Raw genomic sequence first — 25,735 nt, forward strand, 5'->3', positions numbered from 1 at the left:
GAGCATTCCCAGATCCAAAAAATAACCTACCAAATCATACCAAATAACACATAGAAACCTAAAATAACACGAACATATAGTAAAAGCAGGATGATATGATAAATATACAGCCTATACAATGTAGAAATATTGTATGTACGGTGCAGTTTCACTTATCAGAATCGGGAAGACAATGAGCCAAAATCAATTTGGAGAAAAAAAAACCTCTTGTGGTACTTCTGTATTCCTGATATTGCATTATCACTTCCCAACTCTTTCTGTAAGTAATAGTTCTGGCATGCGGTGGTATACACCTATAAGACTCCACTTTTAATATTCTAATATGAAGTTCCATATAGAGCTCTGTCCTCTGGGAATATATAGCAGATGAATGGTCAGATTATAATCAAAATATAGGTGTTGATGTCATGACAAAAAGTATTTTGGAAAGAAACGGGACAGAAATGCTCTTCAATTGTTTTAATTCCAAATTATTACATAAGAATACTTTCAAGCAAATGCAAAGATGGTTCTTGTAGATCTAGCTGCTATTTTAATCCATTTTTGGAGTGATACTTGCATAAACGTGTACATAAAGAAAATTAAGTCAGAACTAAATCCCTACCTTCAATCTACTAGGATCATTTCCAGACTATGGACATTTTATTTCTCCCATAATGATAATTTCTTCTCTGACTATCATTTTTTTGTTTTTATTGGTTAATCACTTAGTTTGATTGCTGAATATCCTCACCAATTGTGGTTAACCTCTCTTTTTGATGTTTGTTGAACACTGTGATAAAGATGCCTACCAGTTTTTGGGCACAGTGTAAAAGGCTGGTGTTAATTCTGCTTCTTTAAAAAGGTAGTGAATTTTGTTAGTCATGCTTCACCCTTATTCTACATAAACTGAAGTGATCTTACTTCCTAACTAATTGTTAAATAGGTTTAGCATTGAAAATGATCCCATTGTTCATAATAGCTGATTGTTTTTCTTTAACTGAGATTTTGTGAACTGCTTGGTTAAATAGTGCTAGAATACGCAGCTCCAGAAACAAAGAGCCTCATTCTGAACAATGCAAAGAGATGCTAACTTTGTTATTGCAATTTGGTGATAGAAACTTACTTACTTATTAAAGCCCATCACCCCTACTGGGGCATAGGCTGCTGATAACAGCTCGCTGGAGTCCTTTGTTCTGGGCCAGTCTTTCACTTCTAGGTGAAGATCCTTCCTCTCCCAGGAATGAGGTCCTAAAGCTTCTGTTGTTACTTCTGTAGCACTGTGTTTTTACAGGATGGTGTTGCCTGCCCCATTCTAAACTCTCCCCTCTTTTGCAGCCAGGCTTGGAACCATCCATGGTAGGGTTTTGGTGATAGAAATTTTTGAATAAAATAATTGAAACTCCAGAAAAAAATGCATCACACTTTTACCAGGTTCATACCTGGAATGATAATTAACATCAAACAAAACAAAAATCGAAAAAGGTTTTTGAAATCATTTGGCCTGAAAACTGTAGTTACTGAAACTCTAGTCATTGAAGCCCTGGGATCAACTTTGGTTCCATGACAGATATGCTGGGAGCAACAGCAGATGCACATAAAGCTGAAGGTGCCAATTATACAGCAAAAACAACATGCAAATGTCAAACTATCAATATTATCACTTCAGTTTATGTAGAATAAACAACTAACAGATCAATTCAAAGTCCTGCAGCTTTGCTGTATTTACCCATGAATGGTAGTGACAATTCAATTTCTAACAAGTGAATGACAACTTGGTTGGCACCCCATCGATCAGCTAAACTTTCCAGAAGAGGTTGGTGGCAACGAACAATACTACCAAGGGCAACATCCTCAAGCCAGGTCATAGAGCAACTTCTTTCGTTTCTTTTAGATCTTTTTATTTCAAATGTGATTCTGCTACCTTTGGGGATTGTTATCTACATTCCCGTGGCATGTGTTCGGGCAAGCTGGCGCTTTGCTGTCTCTGAGATGGGAAACAATAAGGCTGCAAGCAAAGCATGCATCATGGAGGTCAGGAGGCCAGGAGATGGTGTAGTCACATGATTGACCTTATCTCTCACCGATCTCGTCAATCCAAGTGCCGAAGAAGATTGAAAATTAAGGCGGGTGCCAAGGGCAAGCGAGCGTTCGGCACCATCTATCAGCCTCTCACTCACTGCTCCTGAAGATCACTGTGTAGAGTGACCTTTCTCTCCCTCGATGCTGTCAGAGTACAGTGCCGGAACAAGGTTTAGTCAATGTGGTTAGTGGATTGTGGACTCTAATTCACATTCATGATGTGTTCTGCTTTGCGGTCTCTCTTTTTTTGTTGCTACTTTTGGTCGATTTAGAATCAGGGCAGCCTGCAGATAATGAACACTGAAATGTGAGCTGAAATATGCCTTTTGATTTTGTGTTTTATATTTCTGCTCATTTTTTGTGTCTGCTTGTGAGAAGGTTTTGTGCAGGGGGAGAGGGGGGGTTGGTGTTTTATTTTACTTGAACAGGTTCCATGGTTCTTTATTGTTTTGTGGCTGCCTGTGGGGAAGAACAAATCTCTGACTTGTATACTGCATACATACTTTGATAATAAATGTACTTCAAATCATTTTGAATCTTTTGAACCCTTCACCACTAGATTATTTCGTTGACTGATTAGCATGGGATGATCTAGAGTCTCAAGTTATTTTATGGATTACATGCTGACTGTAGTTCCTGCAGATCTCGTTTCTACAGCCTGACTGTCCTGGTCGATCTGTTTACTTAGAGGCCAGAATATTTCATGTTATTGGCAGTGCCACTCTTAAGAGCAAATGTGGATTGTTCCTTCTCTTAGGTATTTTCTCACCAATGGCTATATAGGTAATGCATCAGTGTCTGCAGGCTCATTAAGCATCAAGAAATCAATTACATTAATGTTAATATGACTTTTTATGCATGTGTCAAACATTACCATAGATTTCAAAGTGTTTGTTCTTTACAGTGACTGAATATTCACGCATCACTTGACTAAAATCTTTCAATAACTAAATTAATCTGATGTGATTAAAATAGATATCAATTAAAACTTGGAAAAAATACAAGCACAATTGTAATCATAATGTTACTTAATTTGATCATCCTTTTCTGCTGCTAAACTCAACAAGCAGCTGAGAATTGCTAGAAACTTTTCACAGTGTGATTTTGAGGAAAGGTTCAAAAATAACAAATCTGAACAGCTTTCAAGTATAAAATCAGAAAATATTTTGTTGCGCTGAACTTTGAACCAATTTTTGTTTAGATGTGATAACTTTTTTTCAAAGATTATAAACTCTCTTGGTAAAAGATGTTTACCATAGTAAGTAGTGTTCTTTACTCCACAAATGTCTAGCTGATACTTTCCAGAAATGCTTAATGAAAGTTAAATTACCAGGTAAAAAGATGATGCAACATATTAAAGTGCATTTTAAGAAATATTTAACAGGATGTATTTTGTCTCTCTGCTAGAATCTAAAAATAGTTATCCTAACCATTACGATTATTGTGTATAGGTTTGCTATGTAATAGCTGTTGTTTTCAATTCAAGTTACATCCAAATACAACCTATAATCTGAAGAAACTGTTATTAAAATGAGAAAGGTAAAATGGAGAATGATTGCAATTAGCTAACTTTTTGTCGTAGCTCCCCGTATAAGGGATAATCTACTGCGATTCAGCACCACTTACTAAAAGTGAGTTCATTTGGCCATAGTGTCTTCTATTGCTGATTAATTAGACATCTCTTACTTCCTAGGCTCCTACATGTAGAATATCCAATTGAGTAAGTTAGTAGAGGTTAGCCAGCAGCTGTGGCACCACACATCAGGAAGGATCTGTTGATTGGCAAAAAGGGGAAGATTGGATTGAAGGAGTGTCAGGACACTGGACCAGGGATCCAATCGCAGACCCAGTTCCGTGCACACAGTGATATTAATTGAGTAACAAATCCCAAGGTGCAAACGAAGTCAGCGTCAAGGTTCAGGCAGAGGTCAAAACATCCAGAGAAATTCCAAAAACAGAATCGGGAAACAGGCAGAGTTGGTATTCAGACAGACAGTGTATAGATATGAATACTGGAAAGGCTCAGGAAAATTCACTGACACAATCTGGAAACAAACAGGTGAAAACACAGGACTGAAATACACTGAGCAATAAACAGAGAGACAGATGATAGGAGCACAATAAGACAGGTGGCAGCAATATAGGTGATAATGAGAAACAGAGTACTCAGTAATACAGGGGTCAGAGTAGAGCAGGAGCTGGGACAGGATCATGTGGCAGTACAAAACCACAGTCTGACAGCTGGGGGAATCACACAAAAAGACGGAGTTCAATTAGAGGTACTGACAATGAGGTAGAACAGGAAAACTATGTAGTGACGTAGGCTTTCTGTGAGATACCACTAAGCCCTATATTGGTAAGCATGCAATGACTACTGAAATAGCAGTTCTGTGATCATGGACCCCACACCCTATTACCATACTACCGGACATTGCTTGCCTCCAGCTTTCTGCTTATCTGTTCTGCTGATGGTTATAGGGTCTTGCTCTCAATTAGGTCATGATAAGGTACCCTCTGAATTAGCTGACAGTTTTATTCACAACAAAGAGAGCTACTTGTGCTGCTTTTGAAAGACTGAAGAATTAGAATATTTTGCTCTGAGTTGGTCTCCTACAATGTACTGTATTGTAATTATGTTTTTGTTTACATTAGCGATAATACAGGTTTACATATTCAGTTTCCATTGAGGAATTACAAATAAGTTCAGCTGATATCGGCGTAAACTTCAATTCTCCCTCAGCAACATAGAAGTCACTTCCTTCTGAGTATCTCAGTTGAAACGGTGAACAATATTTTTGAGCAATCTCTTCCTACAATAGTGGGGGAGAGTGAGACTAACAATTTTGAGAGTCACTTCACAAATTCGGAAGTCTCAAACAATGTGAGGGTCGTAAGGAGGATAAATGCTGTAATCTGACTCTTTACTGATGATGCATTTCTCACGAAGCAGTGACTTCTTTTTATTTTCTAACAATTACACTAGAATATAGGGCACTAGACCTGCTGTGAGTTTTACACTGGACACATCTATTGTGATCCAAGTGGTTTTGTGATCTGCTTCAGTAATACTGTGCAGTTCTAGGCATGACATTTCACCTTTGTCAGACTCTATGTTGTCTGATTTACATTCGGTAACTTTATGCATTTGCTTAGTTTTACGTTTGAGACTTTTCACTCAGGTGTTTTTTCCTGTCTTGCACACTCTCTCTATGTGACCTTGTCTGTGACACTTTATGCAGACCTTTTCTTTGAACCAACAGTCATTTGCATCATGGGACAATTTGCCACATCAATAACATCTTTGGCTTTTTGCACCATTCAGGAGCACTTAGTGCATTTCACATTCTAACCTCTTTTTCTGCTGTATCCTTTGCAGCAGTCTCTAATGACATTGCAATGGGCAATGCCTGTTCTAAGGTTAGGCCTTTTTTGTCAGTAGTCTCTTTTGAGTGCTTTGACTATACATGCCACGTACAAGCCTGTCTCTTAATACATCAGAAAGTCCATCTCTAAAATCACAGTACTGAGAAAGTTTGCGCAATTCTGCAATGCATTCAGAAATGCTTTCATCTTTTGACAGGTCCCTTTTGTAAAATCTAAATCTCCCAGCTATTGCTAGCAGTTTAGGGCTCAAGTGATTTTGTAAAATTGTAACAATTTCATCGAATGTTTTGCTTTGCAGGGGTTGCTAGGTTCCATAAGATCTCCTTGTACCCATTAAGCTAAGATGTGCAGGGGCTTTCTTTTGCTCCTGCCCATTGTTCACATTACAATGCAGTTCAACCTTCTCGATATATGACTCCCAGCCGTTATTGATGCTATCAAATTAATGAACTATCCTGACTGAAGACATCACCATGTTATTTTCACTTTCAGTTCCTTCCAGAGAGGGAGAACCTTACACGTGTAAACAACATTGATTTGACTTTATTTCTTACATCCTTCACATACATGAGGAGTAAAAATCTTTGCATTATGCTGCCACCTAAATGTGCAATGTGCAATCATAATTTATAATAAATAGAACAGTCAATGTAACATAGAAATACACTCAAATCAGCATGAGTTAATCAGCCTGATGGCCTGGTGAAAGAAGCTGTCCTAGAGCCTGATGGTCCTGGCTGTTATGCTGCGGTACCACTTTCCAGATGGTAGAAGTTGGAATACATTGTGGTTGGGGTGAATCGGGTTCTCGATCTTACGGGCCCTTTTTATACATCTGTCTTTGTAAATGTCCTGAGTCATGGGAAGTTCACAACTACAAGTGTGCTGGGCTGTCTGCACCACTCCCTGCAGAATCCTGCGATTAAGCGAGGTACAATTTCCATACAAGGCAGTGATGCAGCCAGTCAGATTACTCAATCGTGCTGCTATAGAAAGTTCTTAGGATTTGAGGGCCCATTCCAAACTTCCTCAACCGACTGAGGTGAAAGAGGCACTGTTGTGCCTTTTTAACCACATAGCTGGTGTTTACAGACCACGTGAGTTCCTCGGTAATCTGAATTGATCTGTTGTCTCCGCAGTGCATGTGCAGACAACAGATCAATACATAGTGCTAGTGGGGTGGGTTCATTGTTCTAAAAGGAATAGATCCATACATTACAATCCCCACCCAGAAGCAGCATGTGATCACAGTGCACATGTTCAACCCACATGTACCGGTTGTGGATGTCCTCACTTATGTCGAGAAAGCAGGAAATTGTGTGAACATTAAAGATATATTTGGGATCCAGATGGGCAAACCAGGTGAAGGTTAAGCTGATGGTGGATTCGAATGACTCCATTATCCACCTGCCCCTCTGCCTTCACCATCGGAGGGACCGTGGTTACATGGCATATGCCGGTCAAACCAGGCAGTGCCATAACTGCAACAAGTCAGGGCACGTTGCAGTCCAATGCAGTGCAGACATCTGCAAGAACTGCAAACAGGAAGGCCATCAAGCAAAGAACTGCCAGGAAAGCAAATGCAGTAACCTTCGTGGAGAGGCAGGCCACCTCCACAAAGCCTGACAAAAACATGCCGACATCTCCGTGCAGACAACAAGAGGGAGAGCTGGCACTGATAATGCCCCCACCACCACAGGGGCCATGACCAACACTGTGACTGAGGAAAGGGGGCCCACTTCAAACTCCCACCTCCTCAGTCAAAACAACCCAGGCCTTCCACAAGACGAGGAGGATTCCAAAGACATGGAGAAGGCAGAGGGTCAAGAAGGGGAACGGCAGCTGGTCCCAGAAAACATAAGACAACAGGCAGCTGAGAATAAAAGGTACGGGAAGTAAAGGATAGGGTGGCAAACAGTCAGCAGCAACTTCTCATCGACTGCTGAAGCAAGCATGGGAAACTGATGGTGCAGGAAGAGGAAGAAGTAGAAAGATGCCAGCAGTCAACAGGAGTAGTCCAGCATCTGGCACACCCCAGCTCAGAGAATTGGAGGGTGCAGATTAACCACTGCAGGATGTGGGAGGAAGAGCAGTGACGACCCTCTCCCCCCCACAACTCCAGGCACACCACCAGCATCGCCACACATGGGGGAGGTTCACCCTCAGTACCTGAGCCCACAACAGTGCAGCATTTTACCCAAGCATAAGGATCAAGACTAAAGAACTCAATCATCAATGTAAAACTGGCTTCTTTGAACATGCATAAAGTGAAGAGAGGTTTCAATGCTTTACAGTACCTGGCCAAGGGCAAGGTCAATGTGACTTCCTTCCAGGATTGCAACTACCAGAGGTGGAGGTGATCGAGGCTCAACTGTTTATCTGTGTGGTCGGAGGGCAATAATTGTCGCACTTCTGGCCTGAAGATTCTGCTATGGGGAGGCAACTTCTCAGTCACCCAAGTCAGAGGGGTCACCGGGGGTGGGGTGGGGGGGCACCTCGTCGTGACCAGCACAATGTACTTAAACACTCTGCTCTGGCTAGTTTATGTGAACACCTCGCCCATGAGGAGCGAGCGGCTAGCCACCCTTGAGCAGCTCCCACTGCTGCTGGCAATGTCCCAGTCAGTCATTTTGGCTGGTGACTCCAACTGCATCATTGCTGTGTCTGGATGATCCAGTAGTGCCTACAGTAGGCTGGATAGCACCTCTAGATTCCTGATGGAAACGGTTAAAGTAGCCAAGCTGCGCAATGGCTTCAGCACCCCCGCATGTTCAGCACAGTCAGACGTGGACTGATCAACCTCCTCTTCATGTCAGAGCCGGTCACCTTCAGATCTACTGATGTCACACTGGTGTTCTTCTCTGACCACCGCCTCCTCCAATCCTCCTGTCACCTACAGGAGGACCAGAAGGCAGGCAGGAGGCCATGGAAGATAAACATTAAGTTGCTGGCCCCAGTGACCCTTAAGAAACTAGAGAGGGAGTGTGCAGGTCAGAGAAACTCCAAAGTCCTCTTTGATTCCCCTGCTCACTGGTGGGAAGTGACCAAGAAGAACATCAGGAGGTTCTTCACCTGCAAAGGGGTTAAGAAAGCAAATGAATATCAGGGTCAGAGGGAATTGTCTATACTATAAACGTAGTGGCAACAACTTCTTCTGCAGCCAAATGGGGTAGCTGTGAGGGAGGAGTCAGCAAGCCTAGCCCTGCGCTGCCAAATCCTCCAAGATCATTTTCCAATCCAGGGTCCGCACCATGGAATAGGATGAGAAGTGCTCATGTTACTTCTTCCAAAAGTTTAAATATTAAGTTCTGTGAACTACAGCCTTAACAGAGAGGATGTCTCAATAACATCCTCACAGGCGGACATATTGAGGGCTGCTGTACTTGGCGCAGGTGTGACCCATCCTCCACTCCCCCAGCTTGGGAATCAGCCAAGCTGTCTTCAGGTTCATGTGGGAATCCAAGATGGAGTGGGTCAGATAGGTCACAATGCATGTCCCTGGATAATAGGGCACAAAAATGTACCCAATGTGACCCTCATCCCGATGACCACGTTTGCGTGTGGCCACATCAGGCAGTGCGTGAAACCAAAATACGGGGGCATTGAGAACCACTAGGTGCCAAGTTTCTGTCTGTCCCCAGTGTTGCAAAGGATGAGCTTGGATCCATTGCCATACAACATCCCAGTCTGCTGGTCGTTACTACTCTATCTGTCCTTCAGAGAAAAGTTCTGGACCAACACCATTGACCTCAAATACATCAGAGAGTGGTCAGCAGGGAACATCCTGCAGACACTGCGGCGGAACAACCCAGTGAGGTAACTTCCTGGGCACACTATCCAGTCTATCTGGCAGGATGCCTCATCACCAGGCCTTACCAACAGGCACCAACTCCTCACTTGGCTGGCTGTGAGAAGGGCTCTCCCAGCTAAATACTTGCTGCATGCCAGGTGTATAACTCCCACAGCACAGCGCCCACAAGATGACCATAGTGGGGAAGAGACAGCAGCTCACCTGTTTGTGGACTGTGGGATTTGTGAAGAGGATGCGGGGAATGATGAAAGGGCCTGTGTTGCGGTTCAACCCGAGTATCTGTGTGACAAAGGACCTTCTGACCTGCAGGCTATTTCCATGGAGACAGTCACCAAGTGTTGCTGCCAGATCATCAACTCGGTGAAAGGCGCGCTTCGGTCTACCCGAAACTTTCATATTCAGATGTTTGTGGAGGAATGCTGCCGATCGGCACAATCCAGACTGAGGCGTGCAGCCACCACAAGGACTCATTGGGGATGGACCACAGCGTTGGGTTCCTCTCACACCGGAGAGGGAGTGGCTGGGGTGGGGGAGCAAGACCCTCAATTATTGTAGCAGTACACCACCCCAGAGTGCCACATGTGTGGCAGCAGTGTTCTGATGTGTATATGCATCTGAACAGCATGCAAAGCATTGACAATGAATGTAAAGAATGAAAAGGCGTTGAATAGTTTATTCTTGTGAGTTTTTTTTATTATGAATAAAGTTCACTTCAGTTAAACGTTGCTGTGACAACTCCATCTCATATAACCCTACTCCCTTTATGTCCCTTCTCTCTCTTTTCAGCTGTCCAGTTCCTCTTACATTCACCTCAGATCCCCATCAGCCTGTTTTGTTTCTTTTCTTATCCCTCCTCCACCTGCTTCATCTACCCACCGCCCACACATTCTAATCACTAGTTTCTCTTCCCCTTCTGTTCACATCTGATCACCTTACGTCGCTTACTTCATTCCATCCTCCGCCTTCCTTTCCTCTCAAATTCCATCATGTTGCCTCCACCTTTTATTCCATGCCTCTCTAGTTATTTCCACTTTCCACTTTCTTCTTTCTTTCTTCTTCTTCTCCATTTGCCAATCACTCCTCCTTACCTGATCCATTTACCACTTTCCAGCTCTGGCTCTACCCCCGTCTCATCGTAACTTCCCCTCTATCTCTTACTGCAGATGAAGAGTCTCACCCGTGGATGCTGCTTGACATGTTGAATTCTTCCAGTAGTTTATTTTTTAACTCCAATTTGCAGCAGCTGCAGTCTCTTGTATCTCCTTTTTCTTTTTTTTCTAATTAAGTTTAGCTAACCGTAACTTCCAACCAAGATTTTTATGATAAAAAATGTTAGTAAGACCAAAAAGCTGAGTATGGATTTGAGAAAGAGGGAACACAAACCAATCCTCATAGAAAGATCAGAGGTAGAGAGAGTGAGCAATTCCAAGTTCCTATGTGTTCTCTGATCTCTGATGATCTAAACTGGTCACAACATATTGATGCAGCTATAAAGAGGGCAAGACAGCGGCTATATTTCATTAGGAGTTTAAGGAGATTTGATTTGTCACCTGAAGCACTCAAAACCTTCTGTAGATGTACCATGGAGAGCATTCTGACCAGCTGCAAATACCATCAGGTATGGGGGGTTGGGAGGCTACAGCATAGGGTCAGAGTAGGTTGCAAGAAGTTGGAAAATTAGTAAACTCCATCATGGGTACTAACCTCCATAATATCCATGACATCTTCAAGGAGAGGAGTCTCAGGAAGGCAGCACCAATAGTTAAGGACCCCCACCAGCCAGGGCATGCACTCTTCTCATTGTTACTGTGAGGAAGGAGGTACACACTCAGCAAATCAGGAACAGTTTCTTCCTATCTTCCATCCAATTTCTAAATGGACATTGAACCCATGGACACAAACTCACTATTTTTAAAATTTATTTCAGTGTTTTGCACTACATATTTTAACAATTATTTAATATACATATACATTACTTACTGTAATTTAGTTATTTTCATATTTATCATGTATTGCAATGTACTGCTGCTGTTAACAAATTTCATGACATATGCCAGTAATATTAAACCTGATTCTGATACTAATTCTGAGGAAAATGTGCTAACGTAGTAACTTCCAATCAAGTTTAAAAAGAAATAATAAATAGTTTGTTTGTTTCTTGAATTTTATGTTTGCAAATTATTAATTTTGGAATGTATAAATGCAAAAGATAGGTTTATTGAAAAAGTAGCATTTGTGAAATTAATGGGACCGGATGTTCTATTTCCTAAGATCTAGCAAGAAATGATTATGGAGATAATGGATGTTGTGTGTGTTATGGTCCAGTCCGGAGACCGCATTCCGGGTCTTGATCCTGTCCATGGACTCTGGACTCCGGGTCTTGCAGCTGTCCCTCCTGTCACCCTTAATCCAAATCATCTTGGTTTAAGGTGCACCTGTTGCCTATCAGCTGGCAGGTGGATATAAGGGACTCTGGGACTGAGCCTAGTTGTGAGGTTGTCCTGCTCTGAACCTGTTTGCTGGGTATGAGTTGGTTAGCCATGGTCTGAGGTGTTTCATCTGATTGGCTCTGTTCTGGTTGTCCTGGCTTAGAGGGCCCACGGCTTCATCCCTAAGTTCTGTGAGTCTTGGAGTCACCCCAGACCAAGTTCCCTCCTGATCCCTTGCCTTTGTTGGGTAGCAGGCTGGTCTGCTGTTGCCTGGTGGGGGGGACTTTGTCCCCTTCCTACCCCTCACCTCTGATGGGTTGTGCCTGCTATCTACCCAAGTGTCCTGTGTCTTGCCTGGGCCTCTGTGTTCCTGCCTGGGAGGTGGCCCTGTCCAGGAGTTATGTGGTTGCCCAGGGGGCTCTCTTGCCTAGCCATGAACTCCAAGACCCTGCCTTGCCACAGACTCTGGGATCCAGCCTAGCCACAAACCTTCTCTGAACCCCAGGATTACCTAGCATGCCCCATCTCTTTTGTGTGCCCTGGTCTCCCCATCTGGTTCTATCCTTTAGTTATTCCTGTCCTGCCCCTAGTACTTCAGTGCCTGTGTCCTGCACTTGGGTCCAGCCTCCTGTCTCCTTGTGACATTGTGAGATTTAACCTTTCACACTTCCATCAATTCTAGAATGGTTCTCACAGATTGGAATGTCAAACATGTACAGCCACTGTATAAAAAAGATAAGAGTTTCAAAATTGTGAACTATGCCTCAGATAGCAGACATCAATTGTAGGGAATATCAAGAAAGTGATAACAGGTCTGTGCCTCAGAAGATCAGAGTGGGGAAGAAGTATAATCTAAGTGAGTTTGTCCACAGAATGATTGTTGGTTCCAGATACGTACTGTGTTGTACACCTTGGTCTGGAGGAATGTTGCTTCATGTCTGTATGTATGTATATGGTTGAATGATAATAAACTTTTTTAAAAAATTTTTCTCCTGGGTACCTCATGGCACTGGCAGGCTATTGCATACAATACCGCAGAGGATGACAGTACTCCTGAAGATGCACCATCAAATGCTTTATTCCTTTCAGCCACAGATATTCCAGGCAAGTTAGAACAAGAGTGTAGAGATCTAAACCTAATATGTTACCATGAGCCACAACCTGTACAAAAGCATGTACAACCCAATAGAAAGAGTTTGCTGAAGGAAAAGGACCTTTGACACCTGAACTGAACCATTCTCAGAGAAGGAAACAGTAATGTATGATTTCTTTCATGGCTTCCGGATACTACCAAGCAGCTTACAGTTAGCAATGTTATACTGAAGTTGCAGAAAATCAGGACATCAACTTTGATACAAAATAGTTCCCTTGAGACTTATGTAAAAGTGATCAAATATTCCACTTATTGATGAATAAATATGGACCAATACACAGGATACTATCCTGATCATTGAAACAGACACTTGGGGAGTTTTTACAACCACTGGCGAGAGCAGATGGGCCATGTCCACAACATGGCACTTTATAATAAAGCACTCTTTGGGTACAACACAGTGGCAATCCTGATTTTTCTTGTGTGTGTGATTAAGACTGGAGTGGGTCATGCACACAGATTCTTATGAAACACATTTGATCAGACTCCAAACTGAACCATAAGTATAACTGGATAAGAAAACTGATAACTACGGGTAATATTGCATCCATGACATCACAATGAAAATGTTCAAATGTTTTGCAACTTTGAGGGCAGCCTGAATGGGTGAGAATGTGAGCTTGAACTTGTGCATTATCTATTGAGGCAATTGTTTAGCATTGATGAGGGGGTTTTTGAAAGAGTAATTCAATCACTTTTCTCTTGAAGAAACATTTTTCACACACTCGACCATTGTGTCAGCTGAGTTTGTGTCCACAAATAAGCTAAAGATCTCCATTATGAAATATGAGGAGGATGTTAGAAGAATGCAGGGTGACTTGAACAGGTTGTGTGAGTGGGCAGATGCATGTCAGATGCAGTTTAATGTGGGTAAATGTGAGGTTATCCACTTTGGTGGCAAGAACAGGAAGGCAGGTTACTATCTGAATGGTGTCAAGTTAGGAAAAGGGGAAGTACAATGAGATCTAGGTGTCCTTGTTCATTGGTCACTGAAAGTAAGCATGCAGGTACATCAGGCAGTGAAGAAAGCTAATGGCACGTTGGCCTTCATATCAAGGGGAGTTGAGTATAGGAACAAAGAGGTCCTTCTGCACACACAAAATGCTGGTGGAACACAGCAGGCCAGGCAGCATCTATAAGGAGAAGCACTGTCGCCAGGAAGAAGGGCCTCAGCCCGAAACGCCAACAGTGCTTCTCCTTATAGATGCTGCCTGGCCTGCTGTGTTCCACCAGCATTTTGTGTGTGTTGTTTGAATTTCCAGCATCTGCAGATTTCCTCGTGTTAGTTGGTCCTTCTTCAGTTGTACAGGGCCCTGGTGAGACCACACTTGAAGTATTGTGTTCAGTTTTGGTCTCCAAATTTAAGGAAGGACATTCTTGCTATTGAGGGAGTGCAGCATAGTTTCACAAGGTTAATTCCTGGGATGGTGGGACTGGGCTTGTATACACTGGAATTTAGAAGGATGAGCAGGGAGCTGATTGAAACATATAAGATTATTAAGGAATTGGACATGCTAGAGGCAGGAAAAATGTATCCGATGTTGGGGGAGTCCAGAACCAGAGGCCACAGTTTAAGAATAAGGGGTAGGCCATTTAGAACAGAGTTAAGGTAAAACTTTTTCATCCAGAGAGTTGTGGATCTATGGAATGCTCTGCCTCAGAAGGCAGTAGAAGCCAATTCTCTGGCTGCTTTCAAGAAAGAGTTAGATAGAGTTCTTAAAGATAGCGGAGTCAAGGGATATCGGGAGAAGGCAGGAACGGGGTACTGATTGTGGATGATCAGCCATGATCACATTGAATGGTGGTGCTGGCTCGAAGGGCCAAATGGCCTTCTCCTGCACCTGTTGTCTATTGCTTTGCTTTCATTAAGGGAGCACCTAGTTTGGATCAGCATTTCTTGTAGTCATCTTTTAAAGATAAATTCTTGACTAAGATTAACTGTATGGGCATTTTTGAGGTGTGCATTTACAGTATTTTTTTATATAATTTTTATTCAATTTTTTAAGTAATTACATAGAATGAATAGAATAATAGAGTATAATATCAGCCCTCCCCCTCTCCTTGACCCTTCTCCCCTTAACATCCCTATCTAAAAAAAAATGTTAAAGAGAAAAAAAAAGAAGAAAGAAAGAAAGATTGCCTGGATATCAAAAGATCCCCACATGCTCCATGGAATTCAAAATAACTTTAATATATATATTTATTTATTTTCCCAAATGGCTAATAACATTATCTTCAAAGGGCCTATATATTTAATCCTATCTTTTGTAAATAAGGATGTCAAATTTTTAGGAATATGTCATATTCATTTCTTAAATTATAAGTAAATTTTTCAAGTGGAATTTTTTTCAAGCAGCCAAAAATTTCATTATTCCAACAGTCCATAGTTAAGTATGAATCTGATTTCCAAGTAACTGCAATAGCCTTTTTGGCTACTGCCAATGCAATTTTTATAAATTTTTTCTGATATTTGTTCAATTTCAGTTTCTGTTTTATCCCTTCAATATCACCTAGTAAAAATAATATTGGGTTATGTGGAAGTTGTATTCCAATAATTTGTTCCAATAAAACTCTTAACTTTATCCAAAAAGTTTGAATTTTAAAACAAGACCAAGTAGAGTGTAAAAATGTATCAATTTCTTGATTACATCAAAAACATTGATCAGATAAATTTGGGTTTAGTCTATTTATTTTTTGTGGTGTAATATATAATTGATGTAAAAATTGTATTGTACTAATCTAAGTCGGACACTTATTGTATTTGTCATACTGTCAAGGCATAGTCTTGACCAACTTGTTTCATCAATTTTAATATTCAAATCAGTTTCCCATTTTTGTCTTGACTTATGAATTCCTTGTTTAATTGCCTGTTTTTGAATCAAATTATACATACAAGAAGTAAATTTCTTAATTTTTCCTTTTTGAATTAAAATTTCTATTTCATTAGGCTTTGGCATTAACATTAAACCCAGTTTATCTCTTAAATAAGCCCTTAATTGGAAATAACAGAAAACAGTGTTATTTGATATTTTATATTTATTCTTTAGTTGATCAAACAACATCAATTTACTTCCTTCAAAACAGTCACCTATATATCTAATCCCTTTTTGAAACCAGTTATATAAAAGTCGGTTATCCATTGTAAAAGGAATGAGTCTATTTTGAATTTGGGGTCTCTTTGCTAGTAAAGATTTCTTTATGTCATCATCAACATTTATCTTGTTCCATAAATCAATCAAATGTTTTAATATAAAAGATTCTTTCTTTTCCCTTATCCATTTGGATTCCCATTTATACATAAAATCTTCTGGTATATTTTCTCCTATCTTATCTAACTCTATTCTAATCCATGCCGGTTTATCTTCATCAAAAAAAGATGTAATAAATCTAAGTTGATTTGCTTTATAATAATTCTTAAAATTTGGGAGTTGTAACCCTCCTAGGTCAAATTTACATGTCAATTTTTCCAATGATATTCTTGATATCTTACCTTTCCAAAGAAACTTCCTCATACATTTATTCAACTCTTAAAAAAACTTCTGTGGTAGTTGTATTGGTAATGTTTGAAATAAATACTGTAATCTAGGAAATATATTCATTTTTACAGCATTAACTCTACCTACTAATGTTATTGGTAACATCATCCATTTATCAAGATCTTCTTGAATTTTTTGCAATTATGGCAAATAATTTAATTTATATAAATTCTTTATGTCATTATCAACTCTTATACCTAAATATTTTATACCATTTATCGGCCATCTAAATTGAGTTACTAATCAACATTGACTATAATCTCCTTTCGTAAGGGATAAGATTTCACTTTTATCCCAGTTTATTTTATACCCTGATAATATCCCATATTCTTCCAATCTAAAAGATAATTTATGCAATGAATGCAATGGGTTTGTTAGATAAATCAGAACATCATCAGCAAATAGATTTATCTTATATTCCTCCCGGTTAACTCTAAAACCCATAATACCCGAAAAGGTTCTAATTAATTCAGCTAATGGTTCTATCGCCAATACAAATACGGCAGGTGATAATGGACAGCCTTGTCTAGTTGACCTTGTTAACTGGAATGATGTTGAAATTTGGCCATTTGTCACTATTTTAGCTTTGGGACTAGTATTTAAGGTTTTAATCCAGTTTATAAAAGATTTTCCTAACCCATTTACAGTATTGATACTTGAGTGGTCATGTATTAGGTTCTGTTATTTCAATTTAGTTTCAGATTGACGTAAGATTTTCATCATTAAAGGTAAGATAGATTAACAAAACCATAAAAATACTTAACTGTGGCTACATCTGAAGTCATAGTGCTGAAAAGCACATAGGTTGGGTTAAAAATGTTAAATGTTAAATAGACCATAATTAGGAATATTCTTCAGAGAGGCACAGAGTTGCACAACACAGAAGGAGGTACTTCAACCTGTCACATCCATGCTAATCGTTTTTTTCTAATCCTAGTTACCTGCATTGTGATGACATCCTCCTTTGCCTTGACTATTTAGATGTTTATCTAAATGCCTGTAAACACCACAATGGTATCTTGTTCAATTCCAGATATCAATCACCCAATGTGTAAAGGAAAACCTAATATCACCTTTAAAACTCTTTGTCACCTTTAACCTCTGCCTTTGTGTTTTTTTAATGTCAATGCCATCTCATTTTAATGTCTATACTGTGGGAAATGATTTTGACTGTCTACCTTAACTGTGCTCCTCATTATCTTATACTTTATAATATCACCCTTCAGCCACTTCTAATCTCAGCCTATCTAATTTCAATTGGATAGATGTATAGAAATAATCTGTAGTATTGAAGCATTCAGTAATGGAAGCACGTACAAACAAGCTGGATGAACTCAGCAGGTCGGGCAGCGTCCGTTGAAATGAGCAGTCAACGTTTCAGGCCGAGACCCTTCGTCAGGACTGAAGAAGGAGGGGACCGGGGCCCCATAAAAAAGGTGGGGAGAGGGTGGAAAACCAATCAGAGGAAAGATCAAGGGCTGGGGGAGGGGAAGCAGGGAGGGGATAGGCAGGAGAGGTGAAGAAGGAATGCAAGGGGAAAGCACTATGGGTAGTAGAAGAAGGCAGAGTCATGAGAGAGGTGATAGGCAGCTAGAAGAGGAGACAGAGTGAAAGATGGGGGAAGGGAGAGGGAGGGAATTACCAGAAGTTGGAGAATTCGCTGTTCATACCAAGGGGCTGGAGACTCCCCAGACGGTATATGATGTGTTACTCCTCCAACCTGAGTTTGGCCTCATCATGGCAGTAGAGGAGGCCATGTATGGATATATCTGAATGGGAATGTGAAGCAGAGTTGAAGTGTGTGTCAGCCTGGAGATCCTGTCTGTTGTGGCAGATGGAGTAGAGGTGCTCGACGAAGCGGTCCCCCAATCTGTGTTGGGTCTCACCTATGTAGAGGAGGCCGCACCGAGAGCACCGGATGCAATAGATGACCCCAACAGATTCACAAGTGAAGTGTTGCCTCACCTGGAAGGACTGTTTAGGGCCCTGAATGGTGGTAAGAGAGGAGGTGTAGGGACAGGTGTAGCAATTGCACTTGCACGGATAAGTGCCAGGTGGGAAATCTGTAGGGAGGGACGTGTGGACCAGGCAGTCGCAGAGGGAACGATCCCTGTGAAAAGCAGAGAGGGGTAGAGAGGGAAAGATGTCCTTAGTGGTGGGGTCCTGTTGAAGGTGGCAGAAGTTGCAGAGGATAATATGCTGGATCCGGAGGGTGGTAGGTGAGGACAAGGGGAACACGGTCCCTGTTGTGGTGACGGGAGGATGGGGTGAGGGCCGAAGTGTGGGAAATGGAAGAGATGCGGGTAAGGGCATTGTTGATGACGGCAGAAGGGAAACCACAATTCTTAAAGAAAGAGGACATTTGGGATGTCCTAGAACAGAAAGCCTCATCCTGGGAACAGATGCGGCGGAGACAGAGGAACTGTGAATAGGGAATAGCATATTTACATTTGGCAGGGTGTGAACAGATATAATCAAGGTAGTTATGGGAGTCAGTGGGTTTATAGAAGATGTCAGTGGACAGTCTATCTCCAGAGATGGAGATCGAGAAAGGGGAGAGAAGTGTCCGAGATGGAACAAGTGAATTTGAGGGCTGGGTGAAATTTGAGGCAAAGTCGATGAAATTGACGAGCTCAGCATGGGTGCAGGGAGCAGCACCAATGTAGTCGTCAATGTAGGTAAAGAAAAGTTGGGGAGCAGTACCAGTATAGATTTGGAGCATAGACTGTTCCACATAACCCACGAAGAGGCAGGCATAGCTGGGGCCCATGCGAGGGCCCATAGCTACACCCATATACATATGCTACTGGTTTCATAACCTTGGAATTCTTCCTGATTTAGCCTCATTGGGCACCTTTGCCCAAACTCCAGACAAGCCCATCTCTGGACTAAGAGTTCAGCATCCTACCTCTGAAGAATTTATGAAGAACCCCCATGAATTTTCTGTGATTCCTCTCATTCATATAAAAGAGTGGAAATTTGCTGACGATACAACCATTCTTGATAGAATCTCAGGTGGTGACGGGAGGGCGTACGGGAGTGAAATATGCCAACTAGTGGAGTGGCGCTGCAGCAACAACCTGGCACTCAATGTCAGTAAGGCAAAAGAGCTGATTGTGGACTTCAGGAAGGGTAAGATGAAGGAACACATACCAATCCTCATAGAGGGATCAGAAGTGGAGAGAGTGAGCAGTTTAAAATTCCTGGGTCTCAAGATCTCTGAGGATCTAACCTGATCTCAACATATCAATGTATTTATAAAGAAGGTGAAATGGCAGCTATACCTTATTAGGAGTTTGAACAGATTTGGCATTTCAATAATGACACTCAAAAACTTCTATAGTTGTACCATGGAGAGCATTCTAATAGGCTGCATCACTGTCTGGTATGGAGGGGCTACTGCACAGGACTGAAAGAAGGTGCAGAAGGTTGTAAATCTAATCAGCTCCACCTTAGATACTAACCTGCAAAGTACCCAGGACATCTTTATGGAGCGGTGTCTCAGAAAGGCAGCATCCATTATTAAGGACCTCCAGCACCCAGGGCATGCCCTTTTCTCACTGTTACCCTCAGGTAGGAGATACAGAAGCCTGAAGGCACACACTCAGCAATTCAGGAACAGCTTCTTCCCCTCTGCCATCTGATTCCTAAATGGATTTTGAATCTTTGGACACTACCTCACTTCTTTTAAATATACAGTATTTCTGTTTTTGCACATTTTAAAATCTATTCAATATACGTAATTGATTTACTTGTTTATTTATTATCATTATTTTTATTTTTTTCTCTCTGCTAGATTATGTATTGCATTGAACTGCTGTTGCTAAGTTAACAAATTTCACATCACATGCCGATGATAATAAACCAGGTTCTGATTCTGAATTCCCATTGGACATTTGGTACATTGTGAGTTAATTATTACAAAAAAAAATTACCATTTCTCTGATTCAGCTCAGGTGGATCAAACTATAAATATCCAGGATATCCACACATATCTGCTAGTGAAGGACTGTAAGTGTATACCATTAAATAAATATATCCATCCGTGTATCCCTGGTCTCTCCCATCCTATGCATCCTGTGGAAACATGGTGATAGTTTCTAATGATGTATTGACTTGATATTTGCTTTTGTCTCTAATCATCTCATGCTTTTCACACAACACCTCTTCCTTTGGTGTAGAACCTTTAGTTTTACTTCCCTGCTTCATTTCCACCCTCTAACTTTCTGTAACTTCTGGTAACCATTTCTCTCTACTTTCCCACCCCATTTTGTTTTCCCTCATTCTTATGGCTTTCTCACCTCTTCTCTTCCCCTCCTCACCCTCATGACCTGCTCATCGCCTCCGTCTGATCCAAATCTCCTTCCCCTTATTCCATAGTCTCCTAGCATCTCCTATCAGATTCCTTGTTCTCCAACCCTTTATCTCTTCCACTTATCACGTCCTAGCTTCTTATATCATTTCCTTCATTTTCCCTTCCCCACCCATCTACCTTCCCCCTCACGTGGTCTCATCTGTCACTGCCAGCTTGTGCGCTGTCTCAATCCCCCAACTTCTTATACTGGCTTCTGCTTGTTATATATCTAACATTTCAGTAATATTTGGGTTATGCTTTATTAAGCATTCTTTGTTGTTTACATAATTCATTACATATTGTATGTGAAAGTATGTAAATGTCATACATCATTATACCATCACGCCATAAGTGTGCACCGCACTGTGGTGAACTACATATACCTGTCAACACATGCCCTCCCACGCCCCCGCTGACTGCTCCTGTGGCTCCTCCCACTGACCGTGGCTCCTCCCACAGACCCCGGTATAAAGGCGATTGGGGCTGAGCCCTGCCCTCAGTCTCCAGGATGTAGCATGGTGGTCAATTGCTGCTTGTTCTTTCTTCCAGTCAATAAAAACCTATATCACGCCTCACGTCTCAGAGAGTTATTGATGGTGCATCACCCACGAAAAGAGAAATTAGCATTGACATTATTCCAGGCTCTCGTGATATTCTTTTGATTAATTTGGAGTTAGAAAATGTAACAGTGGCAGTGAGTAAGTTTTAAAATAAACATGAGAAGACTAACAACCTGTTGAAGTGCAGTAGTAAGTTCTTCAGAAAGGGAAAAAGAGACGTTCACATAAAAAAAATAGTCTAGTACATTTTTTCTTCAGAAGGGGAGAAAAAGACTTTCAAGTTAAAGAAAAGTACAGCATGTTATTTTTTTTTCGGAAGAGGAAGATGGTTGTTATAAAAAAAATGGCAGAAAACGGACAAAATTCACATTATTGAGTAGTGAGTACTGAGTGATAACAATTATAAATAAAAAAGCAGAAAAAAGTTAGGCATATTGAAAAGGTAGACATGTTTGATTGCACAACTGATAACTAAGTTATTTATACTGAATGAATTGAGCAATATTTTGAAACAAATGTAATAGCCAATGAAAAGCGAGTGTCAGTTTTGCTAAGTGTAATGGATAGAAAAGTATACACTTTGCTTAGAAGTTTGACTGCTCCAATCAAACCAACCAAACTGAACTTTGCTGATATCACAAAAGCAATGCAGGAATATTTGGAACCAAAACCATTGATGGTTGCAGAATACTTTAGGACTCAAAAGTGGATTCAAAAGAAAGGTGAGTCTATTTCAAGCTTAGGAGGCTGAACTGAAGAAATTGTCTGAACATTATCAGTTCAGTGATAGACTTTTGATGCACTGAGAGATCATTTACTTTGTGGAATTTTGCAAGAAGGCATTCAAATACAGCTCCAAACTGAAACAAAACTCTGAATAAAAAGAGCAGTTGAAATCACTGTATCAATGGAAACAGCAGACAGAGGCACAAGTGAATTTCACAAAATTTCAACATCTAAACAGAAACCTCCCCGGCTGAACAAATTGTGCTACTGTTGTGGCAGGGGATCACATACACCAAGCCAATGTACGTTTGTAGATATAAAGGTGAAATTTGCAAAAAAAAAAGCAATAAAGTTGGATAGAGCATGTTGGGTAGACAAAAACAAATGGACTGCACAGGGAAGAGAAAAAATTAAAAAGTCAAGTTCCAGTTTCAAAAAGGGCAGAAATCTGCATACAGTTTAAAAATCTGATAATAATGAGTGACACAGGACTAGGTACTTTAAGTTTACTGTATGAAAACTAACAAAAGACAAGCCCTATAGCTTACACCGGAAGTGAACTGCAAATTAATTAAAATGAAATTGGACACTGGCTCAACTGTTTCAGTCATTCCACAAAATGAGTTTGAACAGTATGTTGAAGATACTGAAGTTATCCTGCAGATATCCAACCAAGAATATATATTGGAGAGAAGATAACTCCTGTGGGAATGACATTTGAAACAGTGAAATACAGGAACCACAAGCCACATTGGAATTGTATATGATAAAAGAAACTGGAGAGCCAGCATTCTGAGCCTATGATTGGCTGAGATGATTACACCTTGACTGGAGATCTGTCCTATTTGCAAGCCACTTCCCCTCAAATAGAGTCAACTGAAAGCAAATTAAAAAAGGTATTGGATGATGTCACAGCAATGTTCAAGGATGGCATTGGAAAACAAATACATCAAGGGTAAAATAGCGTTAAATGAAAGTTTACCATACCCAAGTTTTACAGAGCCTGTCCAATTCCTTATACCATCTTTGATAATTTAGCCAGTGAGTTAGATTGCATGGAGGATAAAGGGATTCTTTCATATGTTGAGTGGAGCCCATGGCCAATGCCAGTAGTCCCAATAGCCAAAAAGGATGAGTCTATCAGGATCTGTGGTGATTTTAAAGTTACCATCAACCCAATGCTGAAAGTAGATCAATACCCTCAACCCAATATAGAGGGTATCTTTGCAAAATTTCTGGAAGGTGGATTTAGCTAAGCCCTACCTACAGATAGAGGTGGAAGAAGAGTCCAAAGTGTTTCTCAGCATAAGCACTCACAGAGAGATAAACTTTTCTCATGATTCCAGCTGAGTGCAGGTATTGATTATAACTTAAGAAGATTGCAGAGTTTGTCATCAAAGCTTCGGTTAAAATCAATACTTGTACCAGCTGGAAGCACAAAAAAAGTTTATTCATCATATACACTGGGAAAGCACTAGATCCTTTTTGACATAAAGAGAGCTATATCACTATAACAGGCTTTTTTTTAGAGTGCATCTGCACCCGCACTCTGGCAGAAAGCTTTTGACCAAGAGTTGCAGGGCTGCCCAGGTACTCAGTGTTACCTAGATGACAACATTGTTACCTTTGGGGATGACAAGCATCTCCAAAATCTCAAGACAGTTTTAGAAAGATTAGAAGATAGGCTCAGATCACAATGTGTCAATTGTGAATTCTTTAACCAAGCATCACTTACTGTGGTCAGACCATTGATGCACAAGTATTACACAAATGTGCTGAGAAAATTCAAGCAGTGGTGCAAAGCCTGAGGACATCTCAGAGTTATGTTGCTTTTTAAGATCTGTCAATTATTATAACAGGTTCTTGCCAAACCTGGCTACTGTATTCCACCCCGTGAGCTTATCACTGCAGATTAGGAAGAAATGACAATGGACAAAGAAGTGTGAGGCAGTTTTCCAAAAGGCAAAAAGAAAATGGTGATATCAGACACTGTACTCTCACATTATAATCCACATTGTCTAGTGAAGCTTACCAGTGACACCTCACTTTATTATACAGGTGAAGTCATGTCACAGGTTATGAGTGATGGAAGTGAACACCCCTTAGCTTTTGCATCACATTCTCTTCCCACTGCAGAGAAAAATTATGCACAGATTGACAGAGAGGCCTTGTGTCTGGATTGGGATATAAAATGCTTCAACCAGTACTTGTATGGGAGAGAGTTTGCCCTCATTATTGATTATCAACCGCTGGTGTCCATTTTCAGTCCACAGAAGGATGTTCCACTAGCAGTAGCAGCATGAGTGCAGAGATGGGTTCTCTTTTTTGGAGGACACAGTTACAAGATCAAATTCAAGAGGATGACTAATCGTGGACTTGCTGATGGATTGTCCCATTTGCCTTTGGAAAAGGAAATATCTGAAAAATTTACAAAAGAGGTCACTCCTCTTGACGCATTCTCCCTAATGCAAATATAAAGTCTCCCTATCACAACAGAGATGACTGAAAGGAAAACCATAAAAAACCCCACACTGTCTCAGGTCTACATGGCCAATGAATGCAATTTGCAGCAGAAATTCCAGTTCCCCCATTTTTACCAGTGCTGGGGTGAACTTGCCCTTGAAAGGGGTTACCTTGTCTGGCGACTGAGAGTTGTTGTACCATCCACGCTGAGAGCTAAAGTGTTAGAAGAGTTATATACCAGTCATCCAGTTCAAGTTCAAGTTTAATTGTTATTCAACTATACATGAATGCCTGGTGATACAGCCAAATGAAAGAGCTTTACTCCAGGGCCAAAGTGCAAAACACAGTACCAACAGTCATAAACAGCATGAGGCACATATAAAATAGCAAGCACGTATAAGATATCAGTAAACTCACAAAATATATATATAGCCCAAGACACTGATTACATGAAAATTGCAGCCGTCTGCAGTCAAATAGAGTACAGTTTGTCTTCTGCCAATTGAACACTAGGGGCAGCACCGACTCCAGGTCAACACCATGCCACACCACCCTGTCACTCTGGTGGACCACACCAATTCCAATGCCTCTCTCCTGGGCAGTTATAAACAGGCAAAACTACGGCTTGAGGCCTGCTCCACCCTATGACCAAGGCCGCTCAGCTCCCTCACCATCTGCCCTGCCATCCACGACAAATCAGTGAACCATACTTGCAGCTTTCTACATTAATCAGCGCCTCTGATGCCACTCTGAAGCTGGCTGCAGCACAATGTACACCAAGTGCAGCTTCTTCAGTTTCTCAGCCAATGATGGGGTAGACCTGCAGTATTTTAATATCCAGCAGGGTCTGGTGATCATAAAAAATACATCTACTGGAAACACTAACACCTTTGCTTGGCTCCATGGAAGCCATTGCTTCTGGGTATGCCACCACCTTACCAGCAATCTAGGCATTGCCAAGATAAAAACATTGGCTTGAAGCTTTGTCTGGTGGCCTGGGATAGATAAAACAGATATAGCAGCTGTTCAGGATGCCAGCACATCTAGAGCTGTCAGAACCATTTCCTGCAGTCATCTCCTTCAACTGCCTGAACCTGGGACTGTTGCAAAGCCACAAGTCTCTCCTGAAGTAGAGTGACCCGCTTGTCAGGAAAGACGTTATCCCACAAGAGTAAGAAATTCTCCATGTTAATTAAATATTTAGGTCTGAATGAGGAAATTTAAAATTTACTATGCTTTGGATGTCTATATAGTAGTT

At 41.0% G+C, this 25,735-nt stretch overlaps 1 protein-coding gene across 3 annotated transcripts in view; it reads left to right on the plus strand.

Moving 5' to 3' along the window:
• LOC132378393 (C-C chemokine receptor type 2-like) overlaps positions 1 to 25,735 on the plus strand; it is a 96,332-nt gene that overhangs the window by 12,868 nt on the left and 57,729 nt on the right. The window lies entirely within an intron of this gene.

This window comes from Hypanus sabinus, chromosome 20 (assembly GCF_030144855.1).
Source record: "Hypanus sabinus isolate sHypSab1 chromosome 20, sHypSab1.hap1, whole genome shotgun sequence".
NCBI lineage: Eukaryota > Metazoa > Chordata > Chondrichthyes > Myliobatiformes > Dasyatidae > Hypanus > Hypanus sabinus.